Source organism: Macrobrachium nipponense, chromosome 22 (genome assembly GCF_015104395.2).
Source record: "Macrobrachium nipponense isolate FS-2020 chromosome 22, ASM1510439v2, whole genome shotgun sequence".
Lineage (NCBI taxonomy): Eukaryota > Metazoa > Arthropoda > Malacostraca > Decapoda > Palaemonidae > Macrobrachium > Macrobrachium nipponense.
Window position 1 is genome coordinate 42,089,483 of NC_087213.1, and position 19,198 is coordinate 42,108,680.

The window sequence follows — 19,198 nt, forward strand, 5'->3', positions numbered from 1 at the left end:
CGTCGTCCAAGTAAGGGTACACTCTGACTCCCTCCAAATGTAGCCATCTTGCTACATTTTTCATTAGGCCTGTAAAGACCTGAGGGGCTGTTTGAAAGGCCGAAGCACAAGGCCCTGAACTGGAATATATTCCTCCCATCATGAACCTGAGGTATTTCCTTGACGAAGGATGGATAGGCACATGGAAGTAAGCGTCCTGAAGATCTAGGGACACCATCCAGTCCCCTGGCCGCAAGGGCCGCCAACACTGAGGATGTCGTCTCCATGGCGAACTTCCTCTTTTCTACAAGAAATTCAGGGCGCTTACATCCAGAACCGGTCTCCATCCTCCTGAGGCTTTTGGAACTAGAAAAAGGCGGTTTGTAAAAGCCCGCTGAGCAAGGGTCGCTCACTAGCTCTATAGCCTCTTTCTCGAACATTAGTTCCCACTGCTTGTGTTAAAGCAAGGCTCATGATGGGATCCCTGTACCTGGCCACCAACTCCCTCGGAGTCGTTGTCAACGGTGGTCTTTCCGTAAAAGGAATCAGATATCCTTTCCTTATTATAGAGAGGGACCAGTTGTCCGCTCCTCTCTTTGTCCAGGCTTCCGAGAATCTTAGAAGTCTGGCACCTACTGGTGTTTGGAGGACTACTTCCCTACTTCTTAGCTCTGACAGAGCGTGAGAAGATCTACCTCTCTTGAAAGTTTCTATTACCTCTCGAGGTAGAGGCTCTAGAAGGGGGGCCCCCTCGAAAGGGCTCCTGTCTAGCTGGAAGTCTCCTTCTTAGTCTTCGTCTGGAAGGAGGTCTTAGGCTTCCGTGCCGACTGTGCGAGCATGTCCTGAGTCGCCTTCGCAGAGATAGATCCTGAGATGGTCCTGGATTATCTTCTTTGGAAAAAAAAAGCAGAGGCAAGAGCTGCGAATACAGGAGAGAGGCTCTTTGGGCATGCGAAACAGACTTCGTGAGAAAAGAGCAAAAGACTGATCTCTTCTTAAGGATCCCTGCTCCAAAGAGGGAGGCTATTTCGCTCGATCCATCTCTAACTGCTTTGTCAATGCACGTTAGAACACTGTTGAGTCTTCTGGCGAAATAGCATCCGGGTTCTGAGTCTTCTTAGCCAAGACCCCCAAAGACCAGTCAAGGAAGTTGAAGACTTCCAAGACTCTAAACATTCCCTTCAGCAGGTGGTCAAGCTCGTTCATAGCCCAGGTCGTTTGGCCGACAAAAGAGCCGAGCGTCGTGCTGCATCCACCAGAGAAGAGAAGTCCGCATCCCGCCGATGAAGGAAGACCCAGACCTAAGGGTTCTCCAGACTCGTACCAAAACTCCGAGCTGCCCGTAAGCTTGGAAGGAGGGAAAGAAAACACAGTTTTTCCCTTTCTCTTCCTTAGAAAGCAGCCAATCACCAACACCTCTCAAAGCCTTCTTCATTGAGATGGTTGGCTTCATCCTCACACAAGAGGAAACTTTCGTCTTCTTCGAAGTAGAGAATAAAGAGAGAGGAGACGGAGGAGCGACGGGAGTAAGGGAGTCTCCAAACTCTTGAAGAAGTAGATCTGTAAGGATCTTGTAGGACGAAACTGACGAGTCCTTCACCAAATCCTCTTCTGAGGTTCAACTTCATCCACTGAAGAACCCCCCTCTGCTTCTTTACGAGTGCAGTTAGCCTTCTCTAAAGAAATGCGCCTGTCCAGAGAGTGTCTAGTAGTAGACTGGCGCCTATCAGGGGAAGCCAAAGTTTCTGGAGAGCTCCTCTCGAATGAGTCCTTCCTACTCTGATGAGTGCGTGCTCTTTGCTCCTTAATCCTATCCTAGAATTCGGGCTTCCAAGGGGAGCGCCTGCTAGGAGAGGAGAGCCTACTATGCTCAAGGCGCTTCTCAGGATCCATGCGCCTGTTCAAAGGAGAGCGGCTGCCAGGCGAGCTGCGCCTACCATGAGGCGAACGCCTACTAGGCTCTTGGCGCCTACTTACAGGAGAGCGAAGGTCTGGAGAAGGTCGCTTACTAGGAGACCGGCGTCTACCATGCTCCACAAACTTCGCTCCCAAGACTTGTGTGTCTCTTCAAAAGGTAGTCTCCCAGAAGAGACATATCTTTCAGGCTCTACGCGCCTGTCCTGAATCGAGCGGCTAAAAGTAGAGCCGCGCTTATCAGGAGAAAAGCGCCTATCAGGAGAAAAGCGCCTATCAGGAGAAAAGCGCCTATCCTCCGCACCACGCTTGGGAGCGGGGGAGAGCGTCTACTTGGGGTTGGGGAGTAGCGCCTACTAGGCTCAAGGCGCCTAACATAAGCGAGATCCTGTCTCTTGATGAATCCATCAAAGAGTAGGCTCTCTTATCCGGAGAATGAAGGATCTTCGTAAAAGAGCGCGAGGACGAGGCTGTACGCCCTGTCTTTAGACAACGCCTACTAGTCGCTAGATCCCTTCCTACTGGAGAGATGTAGTCACCAGGAGAAAGCTTCTTGGGCGAATGATGCCTGGAAGACGACAAGCGCCTGCTGAGGGAAGAGCGCCTCCTTCCATCCGCTGATAAAGGAGAGAGAACCGACTCTGACTGAGACGGTAAGACAGGTGAAGGAATCCTAGACTTCTTGACAGGGAGAGAGACGTCTTTCCGCCGCGTTCCTCCTGCCAAGGAGCCCGCCAGTGCCGAAATCTGCGCTTGCAGTCCCGCAAGAATTCGAGCTGGAGATCTTGTAAAATCCTCCACCGGAGAAGAGGCTCGAAGCCTACTATGAGGCGGAGAACTCTTGCTCCCTCCTGGGTTTCTTGATCTCTACTTCCGGCTCTTTCTGGGGAAAAACTTCCGGGCTGGAAGGAAAGGAGCCAGGCGCCTTCCAGGCTCTCTTCAGCGGTCGTGAAGAACTCCGAGGCGCTCCATCCATCTTCTAGGTGAAGGTGAGGAAGACGAAGAGAAGCATTGTCGCAATACCTCCTTCTTCGCACGAACACGGGCAGCCTGGGTACGAGCATCAGGATCTACCGAGGGGACTCCTGATCGGTGGGAGTTCTCCCTAACCTTCCTGCGGCTTTTGACTTTCCTCCTCCACTGGGACTGGGAGTCTGGAAGAGGTCTAGGCCTGGAAGCATTAAGGAGCCGATCAGACGCACCCTCCAACTGCACTGGGGTCACTGCACAAATTCACCTTCACTACTCTTACTTGCAACGAACGGATCTTTGCTTTTCCATGCTAAGGATCGTGGCTCTCATGGTTGGCCACTTCCGTAGTCGATCCTTAGGTTCGATGCAGGGCGCAGGAGCTGAAACTGGAGAAGGTTCTAATGCTACAACAGGATTTTCTTCTACCTCGCTAATACGAGACTTACTAGAACTTCTAGAAGAAGCCTTTCTCACCCTGTCTTTCTCTAACTTCCTCAAGTAGGAAGAAAGAGCCTTCCATTCACCCTCATCCAACTTCTCACACTCATTACACGGGTTATCAAAAGAACATTCTTTACCTCTACATTTAAAGCAAACTGTGTGAGGATCTACCGTAGCTTTCGGTAGTCTCACCTTGCATTCATCCATAGCACACACTCTAAACTAGAAAGATTTCTTAACCTCTAACTCAGACATCTCGAAATCAAAGAAAAATCCAAATCAATATCCAAAAACAATCCACAAATGCGTATGCCAGCCAACAAGATCAGGTACTTCACCGAAAGTCAGTCCAAATAAATCCACGGCAACGAGAAATGAATAAAGCTGTCAGGAGGTAACACCACAGTGTAGTCGTCACCGGCGACAGAAAAATTCTGGCTGGAAAGGGAGATTGGTTCTTACATCCGCCACCCAGCGGCGGGTAAGGTAGATCACCTGACCTACCTGTCGCGTGTGCCGCGAGTTTTGAATTCTGTCGTGACGTCAGAGACGTATAGCTAAGTATATATCTGACAGGAAAGTTCATGTACAAAAATATACATTTTGTTCTTAATTCACTCCAAAATACACTTGAAATACGTAAGAGTTTGTTCGCAGCAGAGCCATGGCGGGAACAATTTTTCTGTCTTTCAAAAGCACCAGTGGTGGTGAGCAGACGACAAATTAGTGAATTATGAAAAAAATTGTGTATTTTTTTTTTATAGCAGTTTTCATTGACTTACGTCTACTACTATTTTGACTTTTTTTGTTTTATTTTTAATAATTGTAACCATATGCCTGAAATAAACGTAACGTTCAATGTTTGCATACTAGGAATAGCAAAATTTCATCGTTGCCAATTTAGTGGAACTTCACACATACGCCGATGCATTACAAACTGTTCCCATGAATTCTAGATGTCATAGTAAATCTATAAAAAGCTGGCCACCCTCCGAAAAAGTATACTTTTAACGCGTCCTGACACCGGAGATGGTCATCAGTCACGAGTTATTGTTGGTAAGAGAAGAAGCTAAAGACCTCTACTCTACTTTCGAAGTAAGTATTTTCTCCAAAGTTAGAAATTAAGGCCATATTTTAAGATTTAAACAGAGGGCAAAGAAAAGGGTGGCCAACGCAGGCCCACAACACCAATATGCTTTCAAAATCTTCACTTCTGATTAAAAAACTTTAGAAGATTGTCGCCATCTCGATGTTTGCAGAGTCGCTGGTGTCAACAAACTTCCCATTTCCTGTGCTAAATCCGCACACCACTTGTACCCATAGACGCTGGGGCACTTTCACCACAACAATTGTAAAACGGTCCCTTGCCATGATGTTTTTAAGGAAACTACGGTTTTGGTAGAAGACGACGACGAAGCGTGCACTAGATAATTATTTAAATAAATAGTAAAACACCAATACTTTGCATATTTATAACGAATAATTTGAAAATATTTGTTACTGAAAAAGTTACTCAATTCCTGACTCAATTTTAAGTAATTATTTTTCTAAATTAGAATGTTTTTTTAAGTCCTGTATTATGATGACACGACATCTTGGCTTTCGTACCAATTGTAAATGAATTGCTATACTCAACTTTCTTGCAGAACAGTTTACCAGTTATTCATACAGATTGTTATCAGCTATTCATGTAATTGTTATAATCGTAATCCGCATATATATCTTTTTTATTTACTTTTTGGATATATGAAGATGTTTTACTGCTGGATTACCGCTGTAGTGTGACGCAATCGCTTTTGCTCCCTGGGCCTCTTAGTCTGTTTTTGCACCATAAGAAATTAATGGGGCCGAATTTACAATGACCAGAAAGTCGTTAAAAGAGGAAAGTTAGCATTGAGGAACATATGTTTTGATTGATAAAAATATGTTATTGTTATAATACAATTAAGTTTGTTCATACTTACCTGGCAGATATATATATAGCTGTATTTTCTGAAGTCCGACAGAATTTAAAAATTCGCGGCACACGCAGTGGGCGGCCAGGTGGTAGTACCCATTCCCGCCGCTGGGAGGCGGATATCAGGAACTATTCCCATTTTCTATTCATATTTTATCAGTGCCACTGTCTCCTGAGGGGAGGTGGGTGGGCACTTTAATTATATATATCTGCCAGGTAAGTATGAACAAACTTAATTGTATTATAACAATAACATTTTGTTCATGAAACTTACCTGACAGATATATATATAGCTGAATCCCACCTTCGGATGGTGGGAAGAGACAGAATAGGATTTTTGGGAAACTAAATTAAGTAGATGATATACATCTTGGTTCCTGACCTGTTAGCATAGCCGACTTCGTGATTACTGTCACCAAAGTCTGCTTCTGCGTTACTAGAGTTGCCAGCGAGGTAGAGACCTGTAATGCTGGTGCGCTATAGATGATCTGTCAACGCGTGACCACAATGTGACTAGACCCATATGACCATACTTTTGAGGGCACCGAAGCTAAAACCACCACCTGACCTAACCTATCAAAGTTAGTTCCATAACTTCTAGGCTAAAGAAAAGGAACGCGCCTCAAGCGACCAACCCTTCAAAGTTAAAAGCACACCTATCCCTTTTCTATAGGATAGGATTCGTGTTGCTTCTTGCACCCAATAATATATCTACGGATATGTATGGTCCTAGCGACTTACGGATCTGAAATGTCGTCTTCACATCCCGTCGGGAGTGTGAAGCGAACACAGAGTTGCTTCGCTAAAGCGTGGCACTCAGGATGTTACTGAGTGTCATGCTCTGTTGAAATGCTTCCGAGGCCGCGCCCTCACCTCTTGAGCATGTTCATATTAAGAAAAAATCTCAAATCTTTATGCAAACTAAATGAATGAGGACCTCTTAAAAGAACTCCTTGGCTATAATGCCAGGGTGTTCTTGGACATGAACCAGTCTGGTCTTTTTACGGAACACCGCAGATTGTCGGGAGTGTGAAGCGAACCCAGAGTTGCTTCGCAAAAGCGTGGCACTCAGGATGTTACCGAGTGTCATGCTCTGTTGAAATGCTTCCGAGGCCGCGCCCTCACCTCTTGAGCATTGATATTAAGAAAAAATCTCAAATCTTTAATGCAAACATAATGAATGAGGACCTCTTAAAAGAACTCCTTGGCTATCATGCCAGGGTGTTCTTGGACATGAACTAGTCTGGTCTTTTTACGGAACACCGCAGATTGTCTGTTGACCTTGACTTTCTATAGTTTTATCAAGATAAAACTTGAGAGACCCTACAGGGCACAGGACTCTCTAATGCCCTTGCCCAATAATTTGTGCCATACCCTTGGTCTCCAAGCCTTCGGGTCAATGGTCAGACAGGTTTTCGTTCTTATCAAGAACGGAAGGCTTAGCGGACAGACCGCATTATGTCCTTTAAAGCCAAAACCTCTGATGATGGCTAAAACCTCACTAACCCTCCTTGCCGTGGCTAGAGCGGTTAGAATATTAGCCTTTCTGGTCACGTGTATTAAGTTCGCAGAAAGGATAGGTTCGAAATGCTTTTGGCATCAGAAACTCAGACTACGTCTAAGTTCCATGCCGGAACCTTTGATCCAGAGAATACAAGATCTCCACAGACCTCAAAGATCGTGAAGCTTTGTTGTTTGACAGAACCGAATCTCTGAGCCTAGAGGCCGTCAACAACATATTTGCATATTCTACAACAGTTAGGACTTCTATCTTATCTCATACTTCATACGGAAAGATAGAACCATAACGAAATTCACAGAGGTCGAGGTGGAGGAACAGTCATTTCCCTTCACTATCTCCAGAAACGGCCCCCTCCGATTGAAAACTGAAAATAGGCAGCACTGCTTTGCCTTGGCCAAGAGACTGCCATTAATCTTGAAGATCTTATCGCTTCTCGATAGTCTGAACGCTTGTCAGACTCAGAGAGGAGAGATATTAGATACTTCACTAAGTGACGATGTTTGATTACACCGAATCTCTCGGGAAGGGTCTTTGGACAATTCTCTGAATTACCTGACCTCTGTGAATCCAACCTCTTAGAGGCAACATGTGGCGACTAAAGCTAATTCCTCTAGGATCATGAATAAGGGAACAACTTAAGAGGAAGCTCCTTCGTCTTCATATTACGAAAAAACTTAACGAAAGGACTCCCTCAGTCTCTCCTCACTTTCGACATACTTCTAAGTGAGGATTACTCAGACGTCAGTAGTTTGTTGCCTTCGATCGAGAAGACCCCCACGGACGTGCACTAGATTAACGAACCTATTGAGGATCGTTACGTTCCGTGCCCAAGCCCATAACCAATTCTCTCTTCTCGAGCTATGAGAGAGCTGAGAAATTATCCGAGATGATTTGGGCCACTCGATCCAACCTCACCCTTCGAGGAACTGGAAAGCCGACTAATTTGGCTTCCAATTCTTTCAGACAATGTGCCAGAACATCTGTTTCTCTGTTCGGATGTCTGGCACCCTCTCGCTATCACCTGAGGTGATCCTCAAGCCGTTGAGAGAAAATTAGAATTACAAAATCTTTTATGTTATTCCAATTTCTTCGTGAGGAAATTTGTAGCAATTCAATTAGAATACTTCTCGTCTAAGTCGCAATCCGTAGAATAACTAGGATATGCGCCTACCCCTCGGACAATTCAACTGCTTAGTAGAATCATGTCGCGAGGTTAATATACGTAGTATATTTATAGTATTTCTGAACAACGATCTCCATCCTAAATTCTTCCTTAAAAGAAAACAAAATAAGGATTGGAGATCGACCACCTTCGATCTCTATCAAAAAGAGTGAAGGAAGTCTTCCTCGAAGGAAAGCTTCAATGGAGAACAGAATACTATCTGCCTGAGTTGCCAGCTACTCCCTTTACGAAGGAATAGGTATGATATTATCGAGCAAAAGGACACTCTCAAGCAGGCCTATTTAAACGAAACAGAATTCGCTAAATACAGAAGCTGAGTTGGTGTTGTCGTAACAATACCTGAAGAGTTGTTCTTACTCCGAAAACTCTTGGAAGGTTGAAGGGAGTGTCAAATAAATACATTAGAACAACAGTTCTTTCGGCTTCTATCCGCAGAGGTAAATACGATATGCGTATATGACTCGACCCATGCGTTAGCAAAATGACGCAAAGATAAACTACGTAAGTATTGTAGTAATTTGACATCGAATTCTCTACTACATCTTTCCTGGACGAGGAAGAGAGAAAGGAAAACGACTGTCCACGTTCGGTTCTGAAAATGAATGATAGCTCTTCCGAAATTTGTTACTTATCCGCTTAAGCGATAAAATGTTATGAGATCTTTGTCAATGAGAACTAACCCATTTACATGACAGAAAAGTAATCCAGGAATTCGAGCATATAGTTTTCCCGATTCCCGCAGAAATCGAGGAAGGGGCAGGATTCCTGATTAGAGACTGGGCTTACGACAGGAAGGACCTTAATGTTCCCCTTCGGCAGCGCAATCCCGAAAGCAGACGAGGCGTTTTATGACACCGAAATCTTGCTTACAGTTTTCCTGAATTCATCAAGTGATGGATTCTATTGAACGCTCCCTTGCCGTAGAAAGCGAAGTAGGACATCTTGACGAGACCAAACTCCTTCCTCTACTTCGACGACGCCGTCTTGAAGAGCGTTCTTGCAGGAATCCTGCCGAACGTCTTGATGCGTAGGCACGGCCTATCGTTCCTGAAGAACGTCATTAGGCAAGTGGCTCTACCGAGCGTCATGACGTTGTAGGATGCCCGAGCGTTCTTCAAAAAGCCGTCCTCGGCGGAGCGTCCTCGCTAGCGTTCCTGTGGCCGAGCGTCCTCGCTAGCGTCCTGGCGACGGCGTCACCTCGCGGCTAGCGTCCTCCTGCCGAGCTTTCCACCGAAGCGTCCTGGCGAATGTCCACAAAAGCGTCCTGCTGAGCGTCCTCAAAAGCGTGCTGGAAAGCGTCCATGCTGACAGCGTCCTCAAAAGCTTCCTGCCGAGCGTCCTCAAAAGCGTCCTGGAAAGCGTCCAGCTACGAGAGTGTCTGAGCAGAGAACACCAAGTCTTCTGAACGACGTTTCAGAGAGGAACTCGTTGAGCGGCCTTGATGCATGCAAGGCCCGCCAAGAGGCGTCCTGGCGAGCGACCTTGCCAACATCTCAATGTTATGACGAACCGCGTTTTGCGTATGACATTGAATATTTTTAAGGGACGTCCTCATGCGAGTCTCCATGGAGAGCCGCACGCTGCTCCTGAAGAGTGTGAACACTAAAGGAAGACGTATGGCTTTCGTCTTCCGCAAGGTGCTTGCCGAGCGTCCTGGAGAATGTCTCTACTTATAGGACGTCGAGCACCTCCAAAAGCTTCCTCACGTCTAAATTGCCCTTCTTATGCCGACCAGAGACATAAGTTGTTTGACTGTGCAAAGCAGCTTGCCGGCCGTCGGACCCAAAAACTTATCAGGGCTTGCTTATCGAAGTAAAGCGAACGTTACATAACGTATACGGAGCGCAATGAGGAGAGGAGACGAATACTGAGTTGCTCCTCCAAAAGGTGGAATCAAGAATGTCCTTGATTACCAAATTCTTTTGGAATGCTAGCGAGGTTGAAACAGCTCTAACTTCATGAGCGTTCACTCGCAGGAGGCTCAAATCACTCTTCTGGCAAGATGAATGAACCTCCTTAATAATGTATAAGTGATATATACATGAGCGCCCCTTCACTCGCAGGAGGCTCAAATCACTCTTCTGGCAAGATAATGAGCCTCCTTAATAATGTATACTGATGTATACATGAGGCGGTCACTCGCAGGAGGCTCAAATCACTCTTCTGGCAAGATGAATGAGCCTCCTTAATAATGTATAAATGATATATACATGAGCGTTCTCGCAGGAGGCTCAATCACTCTTCTGGCAAGATGAATGAGCCTCCTTAAATGTCCCTTAGGAAAAGAGCCAGTGCATTCTTCTAAAAGGGAAAATGTGGTCTCTTTACTCTCTCATCCTCTCGTGACGAGAGAGAGGACGTGAAGCGTCCTCTTCTCTAAAGCTTCTTTAGGGGGCGCGAGTCCTTCCGAGAACTCCAACCCCTGTGTGGGGAGGACGCCTCGGAGGACGAGAAGCAATCTTTCAAGATTCGCGCACGTGCACGATCTTTAGCAGCCTGGGAAGAGTCAACAGGTTCTGCCGAAGGGACGCCAGATCGGTGGGGAGCCGCCCGTAACCCTCTTGCGGCTTTCCGACATGCCCTCTCCCTGAGTCCTGGGAGTCCGACAGAGGTCCAGCCTAGAGGCATTATGGGGCCGATCTGACGCCCCCTCCAAAAACAAGGGGCACTACACTTCACAACACTGGTTTGGAGAGCGAGCACTTTAGTCTAAGATTACTTGATGTAATCCTTTAGCAGACACTTATTCTAGGCTAGTAAGCCATACCACAGGGTTAGGCAAAATAAAATCTACAGTAGGTTAGAAGGTTCATTATTTCTAACTTCTGTTTTACTGTGGAGGAAAAACTCCTGATTCTAACACGCTCTAAAATGCGTAATTGAATCCTCCTTCTTCCGTAATCAGTCACACATTACACTAATTACCTTATGCAAAGAAAACATGTAACCGTCATATATACTAAGCGAGTGTCTACCGAAAGTTACGGTAGCCTCACCTTACCATGCAGACAACAAAGTCTGAAACTAGGCTAACTAGCTTCAGACATCAAATGCAATGAAAAAATTTACGATAGCGTATGCCTAGCCACAAATCCAAGTTAATAATCGAAAAGAATAATTAGGATACTTAAGTGGCTAATGAAGTTTCAAAATCCTAGGCGGAGGTCTGTAAACAGTTTGTTTACCGACCGGCGACAGAAAAAAATATGAATAGACAATGTGGGAATACGTTTCCTGATATCCGCCTCCCTAGCGGCGGGAATGGGTACTACCACCTGCCCCGCCCACTGCGTGTGCCGCGAATTTTTAAATTCTGTCGGACTTCAGAAAATACAGCTATATATATATCTGTCAGGTAAGTTTCATGAACAAAACAAATTTATACAATAGCTAGCTTGTAAAAAATACTTGATTACAAAAAACTTGATTGACAACTAAGCAGCATACCTACTATGGGTTTCAGAGACAGTGCAAGCACGTTTTTTGGCAATATTTCTGTAACGAACACTCGTATCAAAACAAGATTTTGCTACAGTAGGGCCTCGATAATCGCGGGGGATAGGGCCCAGAACCTCCCGTGATAACTAAATACCAGAGTCATCCTGGTACCCCCCCTAAAAATTGCTTTAAACTGCCTACTTTAATAATTAACCCACCCAAGACCACTATTTCAATGTTTATAACTGCCTACTTTAGTTCAAGCACCAAATATGTCATCAACTATCACCTTAAACTAAATTCAAGACAGTTTCAAAGTTATTCTTTCCTATCTTCAATTTCCCCTTCATCAGATCAGCAAACAAAAGTATATTACCTAACAATCCCTTTCTATTTTCATGATTTGGCTGCTGCACCAAACTAAAAGTACATAGTACATATATCTATTTTGTGAACGAACATAATTATGATAAAAAAACATGATTTACTGTAAAGATTACCGCACCCAACTATAATATTAATGTATAAACAGCAAAATACAGCAATAAAAATCTAGTTTTGTCTTTTGTTTATGTTTAGAATCGGCTGATGGACGTTTATTACCGAAAGAATTATTTTGGAAAACAATTTAGTTGCTAAAAGAAACTAATTTATTAATGGAATTATTATTTTTAACTTTGTACATAATAGTTTATATTATGATTCAGTAATTCATATTTCATTGAGAGAGAGAGAGAGAGAGAGAGAGAGAGAGAGAGAGAGAGAGAGAGAGAGAGAGAGAGAGAGAGAGAGCAACAGCTTGGGATGAGAGTAACTGTTGAATAGCTTGAGAGAGCAGCTTAGGACGAGCGTACTGTTACTAGCTTAGCTCGAGAATAACAATGAAATTTGTATTTTAAATATTTTTATGGTGATAAGAAATGAAACATGGATAGTGATAAGATATTCTCTTGTATACTGTTATAATGTGATAATCATTGAGTCAACTATAAAAGTTGTATTGAGGCAGTTTCGTAAATCACAGACAGAATAAAAGACCATTTTGTTCTTTTACTATGATAATAATAGAATCCAGGGTTATTATAGGTTTTTTCTGCGAGAGAGGAGGGAAGAGAGAGGCGAGGAGAGAGAGAGGGATGAGGTAGAAGAACGGATGAGAGGAGATCGAGGGACGGATGAGGGGAAGGAGGAGGGAAGAGGGGAGAATGAGAAGGGGGGAGAGAGAGAGATATTTTGCTATTTACATTCATAGTATTTGAAAATTTGTAAATGTGTAACCTAAAAATGTATTTACTTATGAAAAGAAGAAGAAAACACAGTAATTAGTGAATCTTGCTCTAAGAAGAAAACATAGTAATTAGTGAATCTTGATCTATGATAAAATTCGAGATTTCGTTAATTTTCCGGGATATATGTAGCATTTGGGCTCCACAAAAAAAGTAAGTAAAGTGATTTATGACAGAATTTAGAGGATACTTATGTAAAAATACATCGGTAGTTTGTAGAACGGTGTAACCACAATCATATTGTGTAAAGATAGTATGTACGAACGAGACTAGGTTTGGTGACGTCACGGTGGTCATACGTATTTTTTTCGTGAATGAATATACATTTATGATAAAAAAATAGTTACTGTACTGCTTAGAGTACCATACTGGAATATTAATGTAATCACATCAAAATAAAGAATCATTGCATGCTGTAAACATGTAAAGTGTATTTTTGTCTTTTGAAAAATGCATTCCCCAAGGAATTATTCCTTGAAAAAGCTTTTTATTATGAAGATATGCCAAAAATACATAAAATATGCGTTTTATTATGAATATAATTATGACAATAATACATAAGGTAAAAATGGTTTTATTACGTTTACGCTTCGTCGCCGATCGCAAACAACAATACGATAATCTATGACAATTATCGTTTGTATGACTGCAGTGTTCAGAAAAGTTGATTACGTTATACCAAAACAGTAATGAAGTTCAAATTGAAAATTAATGTTTTCCTAAATGTTATTACTACTGTAATTACACTACTACTATTAACATTTCTAAAAGGTTAATAATGACAAAGGTGCTGTTAAGTGTAACTCTATGTTTACATTTCTGCTAGCTGCTCAACTACAAGTTGATGTCAATAATGTGGGATTATTTCATGAATAGGCTATACGTATATTATGAAGATATGCCAATAATATATAAGGTGAGAATAGTTTTATTACCTTTATTGTCAGTTAATATCATATTGTGAATCTGTTCATGCATTTGTTGGTTATCGGAACCAGACGAGGCTTAGCCTACCATGGATTCATACCAGTGATATAGACTGAGAAGAGGTCCAAGGAAAAACCCGTGATTAACTGAATCCGTGATTGCTGATCCGCGACTAAGCGAGGCCCCACTGTATAGCAAATTACACCCAGTACCGTAATTTATAAGAGTATCGTGAATCACTAATCGTAAAGAATAACGACACTTGTCCTTGTACCAAGAGACAAAAACTCAATGATGAAGTAAGAAATGGATACGAAAACAGCAGTAAAAAGCTCCACCCACCTCCACCACCATTCCTGTCTTTCTTCCTTCCTTCACCTTCCCTTCTCTCTCTGAAAGTTGCTTCAGTTTAAACTTATTTTCTATGATTTTTCCATCTATCTATCTAATAATAGTTTACATTGGTGGATATATCTAACGATTCACTCGGTTGTTACCTGCCTATTGACTGATATATTTATACACTGTTGCCAATTGATGTGTGTTCACCCTCCAAACTGGGTATAAGACTTACACAAAACATGGAAATTAGTGAAATTAGCCTATGTATTGGAAATATATATACATAAATATTAAAGCAATTGTATCATTATTGCATTACTATGACAACTAGGGGGAAACACCAGCATCTACCAACCCTTATCACGGTGGACAGGTCCTATTCACTCTATATTTAAATGGTGAAACAAGAATACAATTACAACTCCAAGCATACCATTCAAAAGATTGAAGTTTCGTCAACATAATGGGATATATGAAAGCCCCATACGAACTAAAATAAGCATGTGACGCTCTTCGTAAAATATGTTTTCAAGGCAGTTTTGAAATCCAATATGGGGGCTACCGTGGGATGTACAGGTTCTGATCAGTGATGGCCACCATCTTTCCCCAGCCTTCCCAGCAATCAATTGAACATTGTTAGCATATGTATGTAACGTTTATTGATCTTACTCAAGAGTGCAGTTGTAATCAGCACAATAAAACAACATTTTGTTGCCTATATTACTGAAAGTATGAAACTTTTTATTTCTGGGGTCACGGTTTGAACTGAATTCATTCTTACCTTGTAATCTGTGGTTTTTATCCTTACTGCCATCACAACTGAAACTCCACAGTGCTTATTTGATTGTTATTATACACATTTTGGTCTCATTCACTCCACATTGCACTTTAAACAAGTTGCTGCTCCTGGTTCCTAAGCGTGCGCGCCACAAACAGAGTTACGAACAGCAGACGACGAAACTGCAAAGTTTTATTCCCTAAATTGTTTACTTTACTCGTTATTTAGTTCAAATTTACTTTGTTATTTAAAAATTTTAAATTAATTCATGTATATTATCCCCTTTTTGCAACCAAATTACCCAGAAAAATTACAGATATTTCTGAAGTAGATACAATAAATGTTTCTAACGTTTTTGTACATCTGGCTGCCGAAAACCATAGCGGAACGACTACGGATAAGTGGATTATATACATTTTTTTTTTTTTTGCTTTTTTGTTTTTGCTAGCACTTTTCATTGATTTCAGTCTATATTAGTATTTTGAATTTCTTTAATAACCTTATGCCAGAAATAAATGTAACCTTTAATGTTTGCATGCTAAGAATGGCAAAATCATCGTTGCCACATTAGTGGAGGCTTCACACGTAAGCCGATTCATTATTATAAACTGTTTCCATGAATTCTAGTTGTCATAGTAATGCAATAATGATAAAATTGCTTTAATATTCATGTATATATACTTCCAATACATAGCCTAGTTTCACCAATTTCAACGTTTTGTGTGTAGTCTTATACCCAGCTTGGAGGGTCAACACATACGAATGGCAACAGAGAGAGAGAGAGAGAGAGAGAGAGAGAGAGAGAGAGAGAGAAAGAAGGAAAGAACGAAGGCGAAGAAGGAAAGGGGTGGCGGTGGAGGGGGGGGGGAGAGGGTAGGTGGAGCTTTATACGCGTGTTCGTATCCATTTCTGCATAATGGAGTTTTTGTCTCTTGGTACAAGGACAAGTGTCGTTATTCTTTACAATTAGCGATTCATGATACCCTTATAAATTACGGCACTGGGTGTAATGCACTATAGCAAAATCTCGTTCTGATACGAGTGTTCGTTACAGAAATAGGTATTGACCAAAAACGTGCTTGCACTGTCTCTGAAACCCATAGTAGGTATGCTGCTTAGTTGTCAATCAGGTTTTTTGTAATCAAGTATTTTTTACAAGCTAGCTATTGAATAAATTTGTATTTTTCTCAATCAAAACATATGCCCCTCAATGCTAACTTTCCTCTTTTAATGACTTTCTGGTCATTGCAAATTCGGCCCTATAATTTCTTATGGTGCGAAAACAGAGGCCCAGGGACCGAAAACGATTGCGTCACACTACGGCGATAATCCAGCAGTAAAACATCTTCATATAATATCCAAAAAGTAAATAATAAAGATATATATGCGCATTACGATTATATTAATTACATGAAGAGCTGATAATCTGCATGAATAACTGGTAAACTGTTCTGCAAGAAAGTTGAGTAAAGCAATTATTTACAATATATAGGTACGCAAGTCAAGATGTCGTGACGTCATAATACAGGACTTAAAAGAACGTACTAATTCCAAAATATAATTACACTTAAATTTGAGTCAGAATCTAGTTACTTTTTCAATAACGAATATTTTCACATTAATCATCATAAAAATGTTAAATACTGATTCATACTATTTATTTAAAAAATGATCGAAGTGCACTCTTCGTCGTCGTCTTCTACCAAAACAGTTGTTTACTAACAAACAAGCCGGTGAGGGACCGTCTGTGGGTACAAGTGGTGTGCGGATTTATCACAGGAAATGGTTAGTTAATTGACACAAGCGACTCCGCAAACATCGAGATGGCGTCAATCTTCTAAAATATTCAAGCGTAAGTAAAAATTTCGAAAGCGTTTTGGTGAGATTTGCACTGCGTTGGACACCCTTTTCACTACCCTCTGTTTAATGCTTTAAATTTGGCCTTAATTTCTAACTTTGGAGAAAATACTTACTTCGAAAGGAGAGTAGAGGTCTTTAGCTCCGTTTCTCACCAACAACAAGTCGCAACTGATGCCCAGCTCCGATGTCAGGACGCGTTATAATGTACTTTTTTTGGGATTGTCCACGCTGATCGTACATGGTCCACTCTGTACCCAAAGGTTTTTTACCCTAATTATAATGAGTAACAAATATCTATAATTCATAACCTTACACTGATGTTTATCTATCTATTTCAATAATTATCAAGTGCATTCTTCTTCCTACTGACAAATTGCAAGTTTCCTTGAACTCGAGTGTGAACGTCATCATTAAGATTGTTGTGAAGAAAGTGTACTAGCGATCATAGGTACAAAAGGTGTGCATCAATCTTCTACATGTAAGATGTTTCAAGTAAAAATTTTGAAAGTGTTACGGGGGTAAGTTACCACTGCACATGGCTACTTTCATTAACCTGTTTAATTGGAAACTATGGCCTTATTTTGTAATTTGGGAGAATACACTTACTTCGAAAGAAAAGTAGTCTCGAAATGTTGCTTCCACGGACGATGGCTCATGATTGGTGTGTATCTCCGATGTCTGGCCACGTTAGTGTACTTTTTCTGGAAGGTGGGTCAGTGAGTGGGTAAGATCACCGCAGGTCCATTTGATTGTTTACCCTATTTTAGCTTGTATGTTACTTTCATCTATTTTAGCTGTATATATGTTGCTTTCATCTATATCTCATTTTGTTGACGAGACTTCAATGTTTTGAATTTTATGCTTCAAGATGTAATTGTATTGTTGTTTCACCAATCAAGTTTAGAGTGGAAAAAAGTGGTCTTTCGAGCGAAATGGTCGCAATTCGGTAGTTTACCCTATATACGCAAATATTGTTCAAATGAGTGCTGGGGAGGACGTGGCAGCTATTTGAGTGACAAACTGGTAGTGACTAAAAAAAGACATCATATTGGAATTTAAAAACTGCGGTGAACATATTTTACTAAGACTTCACATGATTACTTTAGTTCGTATGATGGTTTCACAGATCTCATTTTGTTATCGAAACTTCAGTCTTTTGAATGATATGCTTAAAGACGTCATTGTATTGTTGTTTCACCAATTCAATAATGAGTGAAAAAAGTGGTCTTTCTCAAGTGAACTGGTCACAATTCGGTTGTTTACCCTATCTAAAAAAAAAAAAAAAAAAAAAAAAAACTTGTCTAACTTAAATTGTCACTGGAAAACACCAAGACAGGCTAACTGTATGCTAATCTTGGATAGCCAGCTTCATTAGACTAATATAAAAATGAGGATGACGAGACAACTGTCTTAACACCAATGAATATTCACATGACAAAAAGAGCAGCCTCGTCTGATTACCCTTCCTTGATATGTTAAGGAATAAGCACTGTGTGGTCTATAACATACAGGTAGATAGGTAGCACTGCTTCAATTCTGGGCAAGAGGAAAATGTTACCCTTCCGGCAGGCGCTCCATAGGTAGGTACCTAGGAACCTAATCTCCAGTCGACTTGAGCTCCTACTACCTGACCCGTGGCCGACTTGCATCATGCCTACTACATTGGGGGAAGAGAGAAAATACCAAAACACAAAATTGGAATCCGCGACAGAAAAAGCCTCCCGAAGGGTTCGGTAGGCAGTAGGTTCCTAGGTTAGGTAGGTCGGTAGGAAGGTATCACAAAAACCCGTTTTTTCTCGTCAGAAGCAAAATCAGTCTCAACGTATCCATGATCCCCTGACTGCATCCCTGCTTCTTAAAACGAACGCTTCATTCCGGCAGAGGGAAAGAAATGCCCTACGTTCACAATGAAGTGGGTTCTGTAAGCGTGAAAAACGTGTTAAGAGGAAAACATACATTTTTTCGTAGTGAACAGCTGACAGTAGGAGGGGTCCATAACGATCAAAATGGCGACTATATGTTATCCTGCGGATATCTGTCGATAGACGCACAAACCACCACTTTTTCGTCCTCTTCTACGTACTTTAATGATTCACTTGATCACACACTAGTATACCAATACTTACATCTTATTCTAAGTATGCTAGCAAAATGGTTTTTGGCTGTCGGTATTTTCATTCAGTGTGTAGTCAACAGTCTATAAACACTTAGATTTCAGTGTCTCCCGACCCACTAGATGGCGTTGGGGTAGAACAAAAGAGGATCGCCTCACCCCGACCACCCTCAGAACACCCCTCTACTCACAGGTTTCAACCCCTTTCGGAAAAAAAATGATCCTTGGTATATGAAAAACTTTGGATACTGATTGTTGTCATGATTCTAAGACTTGACAAAGTGGCAAAAAATCTTCCTTGTCATTGTTATAATTATAAATAAAATTAATATTCCGTCCATCATTATCTAAATGTATTATGACTGACTAGAAGCTCATTTGTTGATTTAGAGATTTATATAAGTCCCTTACATTTACCTCCATTGTGACCACACGAGACGATACTTGACTTGGTATTAAACTAAATATTTTAACTATAAAATTTCA

The 19,198-nt window shown here is 41.7% G+C and overlaps 1 protein-coding gene across 4 annotated transcripts in view; it reads right to left on the reverse strand.

Annotated features, from left to right (window-relative positions):
- LOC135198612 (probable ubiquitin carboxyl-terminal hydrolase FAF-X) overlaps window positions 1–18,861 on the reverse strand; it is a 506,622-nt gene extending 487,761 nt beyond the window's left edge. For 2 of the 4 annotated variants that reach the window (XM_064226360.1, XM_064226357.1), the window contains exon 1: window positions 18,726–18,861. The gene's annotated coding sequence lies outside the window, so the exon portion shown is untranslated. The other 2 variants (XM_064226358.1, XM_064226359.1) reach the window with 2 other exon arrangements.
- Between the last annotated feature and the right edge of the window lie 337 nt (window positions 18,862–19,198).